General features: G+C 47.9%; 1 protein-coding gene across 5 annotated transcripts in view; it reads left to right on the plus strand.

The window, feature by feature from the left end:
• The window catches only part of PRKCE (protein kinase C epsilon), a 498,956-nt gene that overhangs the window by 231,862 nt on the left and 248,860 nt on the right, over window positions 1-18,234 (plus strand). The gene's annotated exons all lie outside the window — the stretch shown is intronic.

The raw sequence follows: 18,234 nt of genomic DNA on the forward strand, positions 1-18,234 counted from the left end.
GTAAACCATAAAGCAATAAAGGAAGCTGGTTGTTTCTGTCATTATCGCCACAACTGTTGTTATTGTTGGAAAGAGGTACTGCTGTGGGAGACACAGGAGTGGGGCATAAAAACGGACTGGGGATTGAAAACTATTCTAACCAGATTAGTATTCCTGAGGGCTGGCTCAGGAATAGAGGCAACGCAGGAATAGAGGAGGCCTGTCTTGACCATAAACTCACGTGAGGCTGTGACAGTTACAGGGATTTCTGTGAAGGACCGTTATCTTGGGTCTTTTGGGACACTGAGGCCTAGTTCTTGAGAAAGGCAACAGTTGGGGTAGAAAGTACCAGGAAGGCAACATTCTCTCACCTTTGGAACCAGAAAGCCCCCAGTTTTCTTAGACTTGTCATCCATACATTTATTGCTTCAAGAAATATGTATTTATTCCCAGATGGGTGTCAGGGCCTCTGCCAAGGGATATGGCAATGTGTGTAGGTAGGCCACAGCCTTTTCTCTCCAGCAGGAAAGACTGATACACAGTCATTTAGAGTGGAAGACTGAGCCTTCGCAGGCAGCCTCACCCCCAAAGCCTAGATTTGAGTTGCAGGAAATAGTTTTCTCAGATGGCCATATTCTCTCAGAGGTCACATAGCTCTGAACATTTTATGTCTAGAAATTAAACTTTTTTCCTGCTGATGTTTATAGGCTCTCAGAGTGTTGGGCAAAGATAAAGCCAGGTAGTTGCGTTCAGATGACCGTAATCTCCACTCCTTTTTCCCTCCAAGTCTTCATGGCCCATGCCACACCATTTCCAGAGGCCCCTTCATGCTTGTCCAGAAGGGACAGGCCTGAAGTTAGTGCTGAACAGACCAGCTCCTGCCTGAGGTCCCGCTTGCTGTTCATCGGGGCTGTTTGATACTAGTATGGGGAGAAAGCTACCCAGCAGGTGGTTCTCTTTACTTGGACTTGCTGACAGGTATAGTGTAAGGTGAGTCTAAGTATTCAGAAGTAATCCTGTGCTAATTAGCTCAGGCTGAGCTGTGGAAGTTAAATTATTTTTGTTTAGCAGCTTGTGACTGCTGCCTATGTATGCATTAGGTGGTACGCCAAGTCACATGCAAAGGTTGTTCTCATTAGATCCATTAATCAACAGCAGACATAAGGAGGAACTGTTGGTGCAAGTAAAAGGCAATTGACAACCCAAAATGCGAAAAACAAAAACAGACCCGGAAAACAACAAGTGTTGATGAGGAGAAGTTGGAAGCAGGTGGAAAACAGCATGACATTTCCTCAGAAAGTTAAACCTAGAACCTGCCATAAGATTCAGCAGTTCTGCCGTCAAATGGACACCCCAGGGAATTGAAAGCAGGGGACTGAGCAGATCTCTGTACACTGCTGTTGAGAGCAGCATTATTCACAATAGCCAAAAGGTGGAAACAATTCAATTGTCCGTTGACAGATGAATGAATTGACAAGGTGTGGTATATGTCTACGATGGGATTCTCTTCAGCCTCTAAAGGAAGGAAATTCTGGTACAGACTACAGTGAGGATGAAGCTTGAGGGCATCATGCAAAGTGAAATAAGCCAGACACAAAGGGACAGATCTTGTATCATTTCACTTAAATGAGGTACCTAGAGTGGTCACATTCATAGAGACGTAAAGTAGAATGGTGGTTGCCAGGGGGGAGGGGGGAATGGAGAATCAGTGTTTAATGGGTGCAGATTCAGTCTGGGAAGATGAGAAGGTTCTGGAGATAGAGAGTGGTGATGCTTTGCACAATAAAGTGAACGTCCTTAATGCTTCTGAACTGTACACTTAAAGATGATTAAATTAATACACACTAATATACATTTTGTCACAATGAAGTTAAACATTTTTTAATGCAAGTGGTTTACAAATTGATGCTGCTAGGCCTAGGCACTGGGGACAGCATTGGACCAGGCAGAGGACTTGACTGCAAGATCTTTCAGATTATTTTCTACTGATGGGAGGTGGGCAATAAACATTTAACAGACAAGAAGGGCTGTGTGGGTACCGTAAGGACTTTGAGAGATAAAATCAGGTAGTTGATGTGGTCTAGAACCAAGTCCTGCGTGTGCATGGGCTGGGGGTGCTTTAGCTGGGGAAGCCTGGGAAGGACTCTGAAGGGTCAGCATTTGGGCAAAGTCCTGAATGATACAAAACAGTCTGATCCACCAGAACCTACCGAATATATTTGAACTTCATTTTACCTGAAATCATATTGGTATTTCTGAGATACAGAAATTGATGCAGAATCCAAAGCTTATTTTGAACTGTGCTTGCAAACAACGTTCCAAGTATTCCTGATTGACACCTTGAGGATCGAGATGGGGACAAGCAAAGCATTAGTGGCTTAGAATATTAAAATATTTCTTGCTGAATTCCAAATGTTCAGACCTAGTAATGTTTTCACCCAGACAATGATATTAACTGGTTCACATATTGTTCATTTAACACTTTCAGGATTTAAATGCAGTGGAAGCCTTCTTGGGAAGACTATTATGCCTTTTAGAAAACAATTGATTTACAAAAATCAGTTATTACTGATATTTTTATCACATTATCATTCAGGAGGAGATCAGTCTATTTTTTACCCTAGAAACCAAGGCTATTTATTTAAAGCTTTGTGGAGTTTTAAGGTTTTTTTTTTTAACAACTTACAATGGAAAGAAAACAGCTTCTGGGACAATGAAGTGAGCGCACAGTTGATTTGTACAAGGTATTTAGATTTCCCATTATGTATTTTAGAGACTCCCCTGTTTTTGCCCAGATTTGTCTTTTTAAGTCAGAGTCTCAGGGCAGAAGATGAGAGCCCCTGAGGACCATGGGAATGCAGTTGAATCGTTAGAAGTTTGCACCGCACAGGCCTCGATTTGTGATGGAGCTCACAACACAATGTCTGTAAAACCCTGAAGTTCAGCCAGACACATTATAAAAGAGTACAGTGACTTCAGAGTTTGAGATCAGTCATTTTGCAAATGGTTCTTTTTTTATAAGAACACATGGCTGCCTTTGCCTTAGGATACTGCAGTGGTATTTCCCAGGAAAGAAGCACGGGGCTGTGGGTCCCATAATTGTTGGGAATTTTGACTTATGAACTTAACTGAGAAGTCACTCCAGCTTGAAGAAAATCAAGTCTTTCTCACCCCCAGGAATTTGGGTCAGAGTTGGGGCTTCTACCAGGGGAGTAGTGACTGATGTGACCACGTGTGGCTCAGGAAACAACGCTGAGATTGATCTTTGATGGTTCATGGTACACGAGAGAAGCCAGTTCATAGCTCTTCTAGGGAAACCATCCGTTTCTCACCCCTGAAATTTGCAACAGTTAGAATATGGGTGCATGAATAGACATAATTCTGTCAACAAGCATTTGCTAAGGCCTGCTGGATGCCCAATCCATCTTGCACTAAGTGGCTGTAGTTAAGCAGGAAGACTCTTGCCCCCAAGTAGCTTCAAGTCTCTTTGGAGAGCCAAAATATATAGAAATGAAAGAATCAGGAAATAATAGCTAAAAAATCAGGATATTTGGATCAATGTCCTCAAGGCAAGCGATTTGTGCTGACAGTAGGTGCTGATTGAATAAGATCAGGTAATCAAGGAGGTGGTCACTGTGGGCTGGAGAGGTGTGAGGTCAGGGAGCCTTCTTGGAGCATGTGGAGCTTGGGGAAGGCCTCGACAAAGGGCCATGACTGAACAGGTCTGGAAGCGAGGCTAGGAAAAGACTTTGGAAGAACCCAGAAGAACCCCAGACCCAAGTAAGGAATAGAAATACTAACTCAAGGGTTAGTTGTTAGTTAACTCAAATATTCATCTGTTTCTAATATCCAACGTGTTATCTGTAGGGTTTGTAGGTATTAAATGGGGGAATTGGAGGCCAGTGGGCTCTGTGGTCACGTAAGTTTGGATAGTGCTAGAATAAGCAACTGAGAGTTTTCTTGCTGCAAGACTCCTCAGGCCTTTTATAGGCTGACATTCACAGTGACTTTCCCAGATGGGCATATATAACATGCAGTTTCCTGCTTATTTGACCACAGAACCATGTCTTTTCTCCAGGAGGTTCCTGCAGGAATAGAGCTCCAAAGAGTATAATCGAGTTGGGGAAATGCTAACCTAAATGATTTTACTTCCGTGTGTTTTTTTCAGTGCAAGTCACTAGCAATAAAGTCATGTTTTCAGTGGTCTTGAAAGCCCAAGGGGATTGATTGGAAGGAATTTAGAGGGACTTCATTTAAAGAAACCAGCAAATAAGTGGTCCTTCAAGGATGCCCAGCCTGGAGTGAAATACCATCTTAGTTCAAAAGTTATTCCCCAGGATATGAATATACACACATAACACAGGCTTTACAAAATAATTGTTTTTGTTACTGTTATGCCCTTGCTTTTGTTAAAATACGGGGAAGGATTTCGTATCCACACCATAGCCTCACTGTAGCAACAGAGCCTTGAAGGTTAGCTGGCACTGGGGACTTGCCAGATAAAATACAGGATGCCCAGCTACATGTGAATTTCAGATCAACTCTGCATAATTTTTCAGTATAACTATGTCCCAAAATACTGCATGGGACATAATTGCACACAAAAATTATTCATTGTTATCTGAAATTGAAATTTAACAAGGCATCTGGTATTTTTATTTTCTAAATCTGACCCACTTGCCCAAGATGCTCGGGGAGCCTAGCCACGCTAGGACCAGAAAGTGACTTACAGTGTAAAGGCAAGGTAACGTGGATGTATTTCAAGTTCCTGAGAGCCTAGGCCCTCCCTCTTAGGAGATGTGTGACTACAGCCTCAGGCCCCCTCCCTGCGCTCCCGTTCTCCTGGGCGTGGGAGAGTTTGTATGTGAGAGGTCATAACCTTTATTTGGCTCACACACTTTTACAAACAAATGTCAGATCCAAAATTTACCCCCAAAAGCACAGATCCGAAAATGTAAAATCCTATAATTTTGTAGGAAGAAGCCAGTTGTGTCTGAACCTAGAAGTCTTGAAACCAAAAGAACTGTAAATGAAGGTTGGCCGGGGAGGGCTATCCTCGGTTGGGATACACAGACTCTGGTGTCCCTTTCCCTGCTGGGAAGTGGAATATCTCCTTTCCGTGTTTAGTGATGGGATGGCTGTTACTAAAAGGTCAGGACTTATCAGTGGTCTCTGCTCAGGGATATCATCAGGAGGAGAAAGAATCAAACCAATCTCTTTGTTGGAAAGGTCTTCCCAGGATCTGCCGGGTTGGCTGGACTGCCCACCACAGCTACCTTCCTCTTCCTGATGACGCCCTCCCCCCATCTGCTCTCTGCCCCAGGAGCCCACCTTTCCCCAGCCATGGATGGGACGTGCTCCTGACAGCAGGGACTTAGGAGGAGATTGGAAGCAGCTCCTGTGCAGTGGATGGGTGTTGGTGGCCCCGAGTGAGGAGTTGGGGAACACTGGGGAACTGGGCTGTGGGGGCATATATGAGGGTCAGGGCACGGAGCTTCTGCTGATCATTATAAAGACACTGGTAGGGACTCCAAGTCGCCTCTGCAGGCATTGTGACACATGGGTGCCACCAATGTTAATCACACCACTGGTGCTTGCCGTATCCTATGGCAACGGCAGCTCCTTGTTAATTCAGTGAATCTGGGGGCAGGCAGTGGTACAGGCCACTTCACGTGGGCTTGGGAGAAACCCCTGGATTATGAGCATTCTTTATTTATGGTCAAGGCCCAGGAAACTCTTTGCTTGCTCTTCAAAATTCCTGCTGTCCCACACCACCACCCGTTTTGGAATTTGGTAGTGGAAATAGAGGGGAGCTCCAAAAAAATTTATTCCAGAGGTCAAGCTGAATCCTAAATAATGAGTCCATTAGGTTCCACAATCAATATCCAGCTTCTAAACATGATGTATATTGACGAGCTGACTTCTAGGAGACTAGTACTAAGGGAATTGGAATCCATTTTACCGGGGCCAAATTGGTTGTTGATGGGCCATAGTAGACCGTGACTTTATAATCAGCTAAAGATATCCTGCAGTCTAGTAAAACACAGCTTCCACACATCGGAGCCCTTTGTGCTTTCCTGAAAGCCTGGCAGAGCAGTGTTTGCATTGAGCCCTGTATCATGGGCCTGTGGGCTCTTCCTAAAGGACAGAGGGGCCAGCCACGGTCCCAGCTGAAGCCTCTGCAGGTACTGAGGTGAACAGGAGCCCGGCAGGAGGGTGGAAGCCGGGGGCAAAGCCCCTCAACTGTGATGTGAAGGCAGGCTGTGTACTGAAGGGCTCATGGGGACTGGCTCTTGCCTCTTGCAGTCCAGAAGCACACATCCTTCCCTTAACCGCTTCCCCAGCTCTGTTCTCAGGACCCCAAACTGGGTGAGACATGGCACCTATACTGGGAAGCCGTTTTCTTTAAGACCTTTATTCTGAGAGTCTCAGTGGGAGGAGGGCAGTTTGTGCATAGCATGATGTGCGTGTGTGTGTCTGTGTGCGAGTGTGCATGGGCAGGGGAAGCTGGGAGGAGGGCTGCCTTCAGTGAAGCGCTCCGGCCTTCCTCCTCCTCCCACCTCCTCCCACCTGCATGTCCCCAGGTCTGGAGCGTGACGTGCTTTCTGGTCGTACATTGGAATCTCATATGGATTTTCCTAATTAGCTGGGCCATGGGCAGTCGAAGAGTCTTGGCCCCTGGACTGTCGGGCATCTCCTGCCCACTGGGGCCGCTGCTAGATGCTGAGTCTGAGAGTCTAGCCCGGCTTGCACAGGGTACAGGCAGCTCTGCCTGGGCCGAGACCACAGGGCCAGGTCACTGCCAGTGTTTACAGAACAGGTTTCTAGAGGCAGGAAGTTGAAGGTAATTAGGCTAATTAAACCCCTATAGCTCACCAGCTGCAAAATTGCTCTGAGAGACTCTGAAGATTTAAAAGCGTGCGTTTACTAAAACAAAGCCCAAACTCCCACAATTAAACAAGGTGAGGCCTTTCTACCTGTGGGGCTATGCACGGCTTGGTTTAACCCAGGTGGGAAGGAGGGAGGAGGGTGCAGGGTGCGTGCTTTCCCTGATTGTCTTTCACCTGGTTCTGAACACAGGCCTGGCTGGTGTGGATCTTGGGGTCATCCCTCGATCTTATCGCTGGGAAGTAGGCGGGTGGCTGTCTCTGTCTTGACAGGGTGATGTGCTCCCCGACATGTCCCCTGATTAAGGGGCAGCAGGACCAAAGGCCATGCTGTGTTACTGCCGGTCTCCCTGGGTGTCAGTATTCCAGCAGCTTCCAAGATACCTGGCTGAGCGTGCAAGCTCTGTGGAGAGACCCCAGGCCAGCACTGACTGAAACTCTTGTTGGAGACTGTCCCACCCTTGGCTGGGGAAGGGGTTTGCAAGGTGTCTGCCTATTGTACTCCCTGCGGGCTGCACTGGATTCTGCTGGTCAGTCCAGATCCAGAGAACCTGGTGGGGGGCCCCGGTGGAGTGCAAGGGGCAGAGAGGGGGAATCTCTCATGGCCCCCCACAGACACCATGCGGGGAGGCCTCCTTGGTCAGCTCCAGAACAAGCCAGGGGAGGGGTAAGTGTGGTAAGAGATAGAGGAAAGGAGTCCAGGGGTCATCCTACGTTAAATTGCTCAAGGTTAAATGATGGACTGTAGAAGTGATTGGATCAGCAGTGGAGGAGTAAGCCCGAGAGAGAAGAAAGTCCAGGCTTACATGTCACAGAGAATCAGACTGGGAGTAACAGGGTTTTCAGTGGATTGGCAGTTGGCAAAGGGAGAAGTAAATCAACCCCCTGTTGAGCAACTTTCAGGAGTCAGAGGCAAGACCAATTAGATACTGAGGAAACATTTGAATGCACCAGATTGTATTTGGGTTCAGAGGTCAAGAACGTCTTTGAGGCCATACTGTGTTTTCTGAAGAGCTTCTGGGGGTCACTCTCCTGTGCAATTAGGAAAAAACTAGACTCGACTGGATTTGTCCCTGACCAGGTGGTAGCCAAGGATGGAGCACATTTCTCTGAGGGCTTCCTGGTGGAGACGGGTGAGGCGGGTGTGGCTGACCTCTGTCACGCATCTTGTGTTTTCCCCCAGCCCAAGAGCCAGTCTAGACAACGGTCAAGGCTGTCAAGGCAGGCCTCCTCTCTGAGCCCCTGTGGGACTCCAACCTGGAGCTCCAGCTGGAATCACAGCACTTCTCTGTCACTTTCCACAGGAGTGACCATGAGCAAACTCCTTGACTCTGGGTCTCCGGGCCTTATCCTAAACCGGACCCTGTTGTGCTGATAGGGTCAGCATGCGTAAGGTGCTGAGAGCTGTGCCCGCCGCCTATATTAATGAATAAAACATGTTGTCCAGAATGATCTGTTCATCCCAGTGTTCACTTCCTGTAGTTCTGTTTCATCTTCTACAAACCTCTAAGGTGCAGAGGGACTTTCTCCCCATTTTGGAAAAGGGGAAAACACAAGGGGACTTTGGAAACCTTGACAGAGTGCCCATGGCTGGTTAGTGGATGGGCAGGGTGGAAACCAAGAAGCCGGAGCCGTTGACCATACCACTTTCAGAGGGAAAGGAATTGCATCTGAGCCCCTCCACTTTCCTTCAGTTTCCCAGTCTCATCATCCACTATAGGGGCCCGCTTCCCGGGCACGGAATGAAGACAAACTAACAGATGACTAGGTCAGTCCTCAGCGCCTGGAGAAAGTAAGTGCCGAGGAGGTGGGGGAGGGGACGGCGCTGCAGGCCAGGCGCTGCACAGCCTGAAGAGGGGACTGACCCCACGGTCTGGGTTTAAAGGCCCAGAGTGCAGCCTGCTCCCAAGTGCTAAGGAAGTGTGATTGGAAGTGACCACTCCAGCCTCTCAAGTTCTTTGGACAGAGGCCTAGTGAACTGGAAAGGCGAATTTCCCACAGCACTGAAGAGGCTGAGGTCACCGGTTGTCCCCGAGTAGAGAGGAGGAGAAAGCCGATTTGGCCTATGGGCTTCTTGCTGAAAAGTGGCACACCCGGATGGTGGTCCTTCTCTGTACCAAGTGATCAGGAGGCAGGGGCTGCCAGAACTCATCAGGATCAAGGCAGGTGGGCGAAGCTTACCAAACACCCCCCAAGGAGTGCTCACCCCGTCTCCTACCCCTTGGGTACAAGAGCAGTGCTTCTCAGACTTGAATTGCACCAGGGAAGCCCGGGCATCGCACTGCAATGCAGGTTTTGAGTCAGTGGGTCCAAGTACAGCCGCAGGTTCTGCATTTCTCCCCAACTCCCAGTCTTGCCCATGCGCTGTTCACGGACCTGGCCCAGTGGTGAGGGTGTAGAGGGCGCATGGGCATGGGCCGGATGTCTTTTCCCATCGGTGTGCACCGCTTCTGTTTCCCTTGTGCATGGCTTTTGTTTTCCTCCTCAGGCTCACAGGTTTCTCAACACCAGCCGGATGGGAACAACACTCAGGCTAATGAGGTCCCACTGGGGCAAAGTGGAGGACCTCTCTGAGAGCACATTGCTCTGCTCTCCCTGAGAGGGAAGGGTTATCCTCCAGGGTGGGTGCAGCCCTAGAGAGAGGGGAGCAGGCTGGCTGTGCAGCTGGCAGATTGGTACCTCCTGCTCCTTCCTCTGAGCCCCACAGTCATCTGTTCAGGCAGCTTTCTACTTAGCACTCTGATTTCTGTGTCCAATCGATTGGCCACATTTTGTGCCACAGAAAAATGCATGACTGAGTTTTGACCTTGAAGCCAGCCGGCCAGCCATGCAGGCTTCTGTCTTTCACTGTCTCTTTGAACTCTGAAAAAGGTTAGGCAGGAAAAGCAGTAAGCCGTTTGACTAAAATAACGTCATTAGTAATGCGACCTCTTTGCATTAAATCCTGCATTTATTAATAATACGATAATAGCGCTCTTTTCCATTTGTGGATTATATTCTGTTTTACAAAGCACTTTCATCACCATTATCTTATTTGATACTCAAACGGCCATTATGAGATAAAAGATTATCATCTTCAGGAAACTGAGGCTCAGATTGGTTTATGAGCTTGCCAGGATCACAGGGTGCTGAGAGGCAGAACTGGGATGTGGGTGCATATTCATAGGGAGTGGAATTAGTTGAACCAGTTGCTGATCCCCTGGGTCGTAATTCGCCCCAGCCCAGGCCTCGTGATGCCATATCAGAGACGACACTCATAGTGTGGCCTGCCTGCAGCTGGGTGTTAGGACTCCTCCTGAAATGACAGTGGCCACATTGTTACTTAAGTGCATAGCCGAGAATGCTCTGAAGTTTAAAAAAGTGTTTTTTAAAAAAAACAAATAAAGCGAACAACACCAGCAAAAACCAAGCCATAGAGTATATAAGCTAGAAAGCGTGTTTTAAGTTACTCAGTTGCTCTCTCACTTTCAAACTCGCGTGCGTGCACACACGCTTTGCCTGGTTTTCCTGGCTTGGTTGACATCCCTCAGGAAAGCATTTAGCAAAGCCAAGCAGGGGGTCATTTGTGTGGTGCATGTTGGACTCCTTTCTGGAACAGTTCCTCCAGGTCACCACACCTTTCTTTTGCCTTCAGGCAGGCATATCAAGCCCCTGGCCGTGACAAGGTGGGATGGACACGTGGCCAGCCACAACTGAATTTGCCCCAAACCTTCTTTAGGCTCCTATTTCACAGGCTGCTTCCAGTTGCCATGGAGACGGTCTACTGCCTTCTCCCTCAAATAGAGCTGGAATCACACTTGTGCGTCTGTGCAAGGTGGAAGTGACAGAGCGGCCTGTCTGTGAGCGCCCCTTCCAGTACTCTCGCCCCCCAGCCGAGTGCCCTGGAACCTGTGAGGAGGGCCCTGAAACTCACCCTACAGAGTACTTATAGCAAAACAGGACACCTGAGAACAATCCCTTCTAAGCTCCTTTTGTAGTTAATGATTCCAGGAAAGTAACTGCTAAGTTGCTGTGTAAAAACAAAAAAAGAAAAGAAAAAAGAAAAAAAAACAAGTCACCAAGCACAAGGAGAGCCTCACCATAAAATGGGCTCTGAAAGGGGGGTGCCTGGGTGGCGCAGTCGGTTAAGCGACCGACTTCAGCCAGGTCACGATCTCGTGGTCCATGAGTTCGAGCCCCGCGTCAGACTCTGGGCTGATGGCTCAGAGCCTGGAGCCTGTTTCCGATTCTGTGTCTCCCTCTCTCTCTGCCCCTCCCCCGTTCGTGCTCTGTCTCTCTCTGTCCCAAAAATAAATTAAAAAAAACGTTGAAAAAAAATTAAAAAAAAAAAAAAAATGGGCTCTGAAGGCCACTGCCACTGGGACCCAGTTCTGGAGTCCCTACGGCTGCACGCACCGTTTCCAGGTGGGGTAACTGGGAAATGAGAGAAGGTGATGGCGGGGAATCTAGAGAGTCCTCAAACAGGGATCCTGCCCCAAAAGGATTTGCCATCTGGAGGGAAGACAATCCTGCACCCATTATCCAGCACTGCATCAGGGTTCCAGCTGTGCTGTGGAAAGGAGACTGGGAGCGCTTCTCCCAGAGGCAGGCTGTGGAGCAGATCGTAATTCTTCCACTCATGAGCTCGGGGACTTGGGTGGCTTGTTGGTATCTGGGCGCCTTGACTTCTTAGGTGGCTACGAGCTCAAAGTGAAATGGTGCACGTTGAAGAGCCTAGCATGGTGGCTTGCACATAGCAGGCCTTCCCTGAACACTCCTAGTTCCATCCTGCTTTTCCTTCCCACTTATCAGAGGAGGGTGGAGCAGTGGCGGAGGGGAAGGAAGGGTGCAAGGCCGAGGGGTGGGGGCGGGGGTTGGAGCTGCAGGCGTGGACAGGGAGCAGGGACGCATACCGGATTCCACAGCACAGCAGCAGAATATGCAGCATGGAGGCCCATGGCGCGTATGTGCTTAGGGGAGCTTGTCCAGAGTCCTGGACATGTGCAAGAGGCATGGAAAATAAGGCAGGAGGTGATGCTGATCACAGAGAGGGTCACTGGTTTCCACATTAGCTGCGCCGATTGCTGTAGGCGGCCCATAGCAGTGCACTGTTGCTCAAACCTAAGCAAAGGCCTGGGTGTTCTGCCTTTACCCAAGAGATATGGACCTTTGGCGTTGTCAGCCTAAACGGGTTTTCCTTACAAATTTCTTCTGACTGGAATCCAGGGGAAACGCTTATCAACCAACATTAGGAAGAGAGATGTGTTCTTTAAAACGACAACAAAAAAGCTGTGTCTTTTTTGCTATAAGCACCTTCCCCAGCCCCACTGCTACATTTCTCAACCCCCCTCCCCAACATTTGTCAGAAAAAAAAAAAAAAAGGAAAAACAACGAATCACTGAGGAAACAGGCCTCAGAGTAGACCGGGCCTGCAGAGGGCTAGGTGATGAGTGTGCTGCCGGCTCAGAAGTGCTGCATTATGCATGCAGAGCGTGGTGGTCCCTTGGGATAACGGGTCACCAAATCCCAAATGTGACTGGAAGCAGCTGTGACTCCATTTCCGGCAAGGCTATGCTCCTGGGCTGTATGTGGTTTCATTTCCCCTAAACCCTGGAGACCAGATGAGAAATTGATTTTAAGGAGTATTCTTTGTAAGCCCTACCCGAAGGCAGGGGATGGATTGATCAGATGACCACTCAGAGCCTCTGTGCATCTTCTGAGACTTTGGGAATCTGGTCTGCTCATGGTATCTGGCTTCAAGGACTGGAGGCAGTGTGGTGCAGCAGTCACAGGCAGGCGCATTTACAAAGAAACTAGAGAAAAATAGGGAATGTTTAGTTTGCTAGGGAGCCAGGAGAATATTGCCTAAACCTGTTGGTAACTGAATTTAAGGAAGAACCCCGAGAGTGGCTTCTCACTAGTGGGGCGTATTGGTCATAGCAATAAGGAAAACGCCAGGATGAAAGCAAGTGTTTCCCAAACGCACTCCTAATCTCACTGGATTCTTACAACACTCTGAAAGTCAGGCAGGGAAGGTGTTCTCCTGCGTGATAGATGAGATTCGGGGTACTTGTTCTGCCTGAAGCCACGAGGCTTGTCAGTGACAGATGAAGGCCCCATGGTCCATGCCTCCCCAGCTGCAGGTCAGTGGCACTGCCCTCTGAGCGTGCTTCAGGTGCAAGGAAGGTCAGAGAGGAAGGAAATCACAATCAGGGATCACCCCCACCACCCTGCGTCTGCTTTGCCTTCAGTTGAGGGAGGAAGGCACTTTGCCTTGGAACTGTAACTTCCTGCGGGGTGGGTGGGGGCTGGGTTCTGCCATACACCGCAGGGCCCTGACTGCAGAAGTTGAGACTCCAGCCTTTGTCAGAGAAGGCATCTGACAGCTCCTGGCAGGGGTGATAATTCAGGAGGCTGGAAGGAGCCTCCCTGGGGACATTTGAAAGACAGGCTTTGCAGGTGGCCTGGAGTGGCCTCAGAGACCCATCATAGAAGCATATCTTGCCAGAAAACACCACTGGAGCAGCCAGGACCCATTCCTGGCCCCTGGCTTCAGCCAGGTGGAGGCTTTTAATACAGAATAGCTTTCAAAGGAAAAGCTTTAGCAAGTCTGTGATGTGGAAGGTTTGGAAATGACAAAACAGACTGACTTAGCTCAGGTGTTGGGAAAGGGCCCACCTGTACATTTGTAGTATGCTGCCTGGGAGCTTCCTGGGGGCCACCAGCTGACCCCACCAGAGCCGGAGTGAGCATCCTGATGAAGTTCAAGCCCATACCTCATGGGGCCGCTCGAGACAGAGCAATAGCTGTGATGTTGCTGCAGTGTGTGGAATTGGCACTCAGGAGCCTCTTAATGAGGGAGCTAGACAAGTATCCCATGATCCGTGTACTCTCTAGCCCCCGGATTTACGGAGAAGACAGAGCCTGTGTTTGCTTTGTGTAAGGAGAGATCATGGTCGGACATGAAGAGGAACACTGGGTTCTGGGTTGGATTAGATGATCTCATCTGAGAGCTGCTTGAAGTGTGAGGCCCGGTCTAATCTCTCCAGCCCATTTTTAGGACTTGAGGTGGAAAGACCTACTTGAACATCAGTAGGCCAGTTTTTTGTCTGCTCGTCCATCTACTCAGGCAACTCTAATACGTTGAGCACAGCCCTGGACTTCTGGGGCTGTAACCTGCCGTCTACCTCATATATAGTCAGGGAGAGGAGCCAGGTGTATAAACAGACATGTTATTGTGCAATACAGTGAGTACTGCTCACCCGTGATACCAGGACTATACTGATAATGCTGCCAGCCAAAACGTGAGTGTTTATTCCTCAAGTCCTAGGAAAACAAGGATCCCTCACCTCCCCCCCGCTTTTTTTTTTTTTTTTTTAAATTCTGAGATTTTATTTGTGACCTACAAACTTAACAGAACCTAGTACTTTTCTTCCTAGGTAGAAACATTCAAAAAGCCAAGAGCTATTAGCAGATGCAGTTTTCTCTGCATGTGTAGCAAAGTGTAATTCACACGCTGGTTTCTGAAATAACTTATTGGTGACTTAAATTAGAAGTATGGGTATAGTGTAAGTGCTCTGAGGCCATTAGGGAGTCTTACTACATAACTGTTAGGGAGATAATACTTCCATATGTGAATTGAAGAAGTAATGATACAGGCCGGGTGTGGGGTAAATGCCACAGCCCCTCAAATAGCTAAGGTGGGTGGATGGCAGGTCCAGGGACTGAATATGGGTACACAAGAGGCAAGTTCTGTTCGGTCGTGTGAAGTTGGGGGTATCTCGAGGACACAGAGCTGGTGGCTCTCTGGGCCTGGAGCTTAGAGGAGTGTTCCATGTTGTTGATCTAGATTTGGGAATTGCCAACATTTGGAGAATCCCAGTGCCAGATGGTCAAGGAAGCGTGTGTAGAAGAATCTGACAAAAAGCAAGAGCCTAAGAAAGCCCCAGATACTTGGACAGGGAGAGGAAGAAGAATCTCCAAAGGAGGAGGGCTGGCCAGAGGAGCTGAAGGAAAACCGGGAGGTGGAGGTGGGGGCTGTTCCCCAAACCAAAGAGCCTTGTGGCACAAAAAGGTAGCTAGTTTCCGATGTTCACGAGGGATCCAGATGAGAGTGGGGCAGCAGCACCTGTTGGAACCTAGCGTCCCAGGTGAGAGCCATCTCAAGAGGAAGCTGAGGCCAGGTGCACTGAAGGGACCAGGAGGGGCCACCTTCAGGACTGTAAGGGGAGGAGAAAGTATGGGTGAGAGTTTTTAATATCCACGACCTACTTGAGGTGGGGTTGTTGTTTTCTGATTACAGAAGAGACCAGGCTCAGAGAGGTGAAATATTTTGTCCCTTTTCACATTACTATTATAAACAGAAACCCCCACTCTCACCACCGCCGCGCCCCCCCCCCCCCCCCCGTTCCCTGCCCCCAGAAAGGTTATTCAGTATTTTCCAAAGGTACCGCAAACAGAGAGTGGCCGAGTAGGGATTCAAATCCCAATATGCCTGGCTCCGAAGTCTGGGACCTTGCTACTCAAAGTGTGGTGCGGGGAGGGACCAGTAATGTGGGCATCACCTGGGACCTGATGAGAAATGCAGATTCTCAGGCCCTACCTCAGACCTACTCAGAAGCTCCTGTGGGGCGCCTGGGTGGCTCAGTTGGTAAAGCGTCCGACTTTGGCTCAGGTCATGATCTCACAGTTCATGGGTTGGAGCCCCGCATCGGGCTCTGTGCTGACAGCTCGGAGCCTGGAGCCTGCCTCGGATTCTGTGTCTCCACCTCTCTCTGCACCTCCCCCACTCACGCTCATTCTCTCTCTCTCTCTCTCTCTCTCTCTCTCTCTCTCTCTCTCTCTCAAAAATAAACATTAAGAAAAAAATTTTTTTAAAAGATAAAAAAAAAAGAGAAGCTCCTGAACAAAGTTCAGGTGAGATACATGCACTTTAAAGTGTGAGAAGCACTGCTCTGCGCTTACCCCCGTACCACATGTTAATAACCCAGGTTTCAGGTAAGAAGGACCTAAACTACTTTGGGAGAAGAGAAATGGGGTGAAAGACATGCATTTCCCTTCCATGAGCAGCTTGAGAAGCTGCATGTGCTCAGAGGGCCTTGAAGAGCTCCCTTTACCAGGAAGGGCATGCACTGGCCACCAAGCCATGGGACAGGGGCCATGGTGGCCCCCTTGACAATAGGCTGATGGAGCACCCTGGGCTCTGGGCAAGTTTTCCTACATTTTTAATTAACAGCCATTTTCTTCAAATAATAATTCAGGTGTAAAGGAAGGAAATACCCTTTCCATTGCTAGTGTGATTGAGCTGTGTAGATTAGCCTGATCTATGCTGCCTCTTCAAAGCTCTCCAAAGGGAAGATAACTCTTGTGCCAGAGGTTTGTTCAGATGTTTTGCTTCTGAAAGATTCAGTAAGTGCCTACCTATGAGGGTTTTTTAAAAATTATTTTAGCAGCCACCTCTTTGAATACTTTCTTTTTCATGTTGTATTTATTTTTGAGAGAGAGAGACAGAGTACGAGTGGGGGAGGGGCAGAGAGAGAGGGAGATCTAGAATCTGAAGCAGGCTCCAGGCTCTGAGCTGTCAGCACAGAGCCCGAAGCGGGACTCAAACCCATGAACCGCAAGATCATGACCTGAGCTGAAGTTGGATGCTTAACTGACTGAGCCACTCAAGTGCCCCTGAATATTTGTTTTTTGAATGAGCCGTTTCCTTCAGGGTTCTGCCTGGTTCCTTCTCATCTATACCTAAAGCAACCAAGCCACATGCAAACTGCCAAGAGAATCTAACATCATGGTTCCTTTTTTTCTGTGGGCACTCTCTCTCTTTCTCACCTTTACTGTTTCTTGAGTCCTTGGTGGTTATGTAGTTCACTATTTTCCAAAGTGACCCATAGCTGGTTGTGAAGTGAATTTAGTGAATCTCAATGAACTTAAAAAAAAAAAAAAAAAAATATATATATATATATATATATATATATATATATATATATACACACACACACACACACACACACACACAATTGAAAATATCAAAGTGCATCATATGCAGTAGGGGCAACAGTTCTGTGAAATTTCTCTTTCAGTTATATAATTATGTGTGTCTCGAGTTTCTGTGCCAAAAATGTTTTCCATACTCTGGGGTCGTGGTCAAAAAGTATGGGAGCCACTGACCCATTTCATTGGCTCCCTATTTGTAGAATCCTTGAAATCAGAGAATTTTTTTTTTAACTACCCTATTTCCAGGCCGATTTCCACCCATTGTTTTGAGTAATTAGCATTAGAAAGTATTCCCAGACAGTTCAGCGATCAACCACGTTGAAAATCTGCTGGTCAGGTTCAATCTCGCACCCAAAAGAGGATTCCCATTTATATTATTTTTGGCCAGTGATAACCAAGATTCTGGGTGCCAGCCTTTCTCTCCCTGTTCACCACCAGGTATGTGCATGAATAGCCTCATTTGTGAGCTGCTTCCTCACAGAACAGCAGGCATTCAGTGCCTCGTGGGATGCACCTTCTTGTTAGAAACTTGTCCTGGGGGCTGATCCAAACCGGGCCTGCCTAAAGCTTTCACTCTGGCTGACTTTGGTCAATCCCCTAGAGCTCTACAGAGTGAATCTGTCATGTCCTTCACACAGATGGCCCTGCAGAGAAGAAAAAGCGGGTTTTGTTTTCTCTGAAGCTTTCCTTTTGTCGAGTTAAGCAATTCAGGGTATTATGGGAGCAAGAGTCTTCTCGAGCCTACCTTAGCATCTCTGAGCCTTTTGAACTTTTTTGAACATTTGTCAAAAAGAGAGCACACTTCACTAAATACTGTGCAAACGGAGCTCTGAGGGAGGACTTCTGCTTCTGTCAGTGCTAGTGATGTGACCTTGGGCGAGCCATCTTATGGGCCTTGGTTTCCTCATTTGTAAAGGGAGGCCGCTTGGCTGAGTGACCCACTTTACAAAGTTTCTGGTTTTGGCGTTAAGTAGGGGGAGGGGCTATATGACTCTCAACAGCAAATATTATTCTCACTTTCATGTTAAAGTCAATGAGCCATAATCAGATTAGGAATTTTTTAAGAGTCCACAGAGTCTTTCATTGATGGCACATTATTCAAGTGTTGCTTTTATTGGCTTGACATACATAGAAATGACTGAATACCATGCATAGCTCTCCCGGAGCGCCCAGCCCTTGGGGATTCCACATGGAAACCCAATAGAGAACTCTTTATTGGGCTTCCTTCCTCAAATTTCTGTTTTCCTTTATTATCAGACACTGAAAAAAGTATCTTTTTGTTAGGGTTTACCATACTGTATAATTTCAGACTGAAGAGATTTTTTTTTTTTATGTTCATTTATTTATTTTGAAAGAGAGAGAGAGAATCCCAGGCAGGCGCCGGCTGTCAGCA

The sequence above is a fragment of the Panthera leo genome, chromosome A3 (genome assembly GCF_018350215.1).
Source record: "Panthera leo isolate Ple1 chromosome A3, P.leo_Ple1_pat1.1, whole genome shotgun sequence".
Taxonomy (NCBI): Eukaryota; Metazoa; Chordata; class Mammalia; order Carnivora; family Felidae; genus Panthera; species Panthera leo.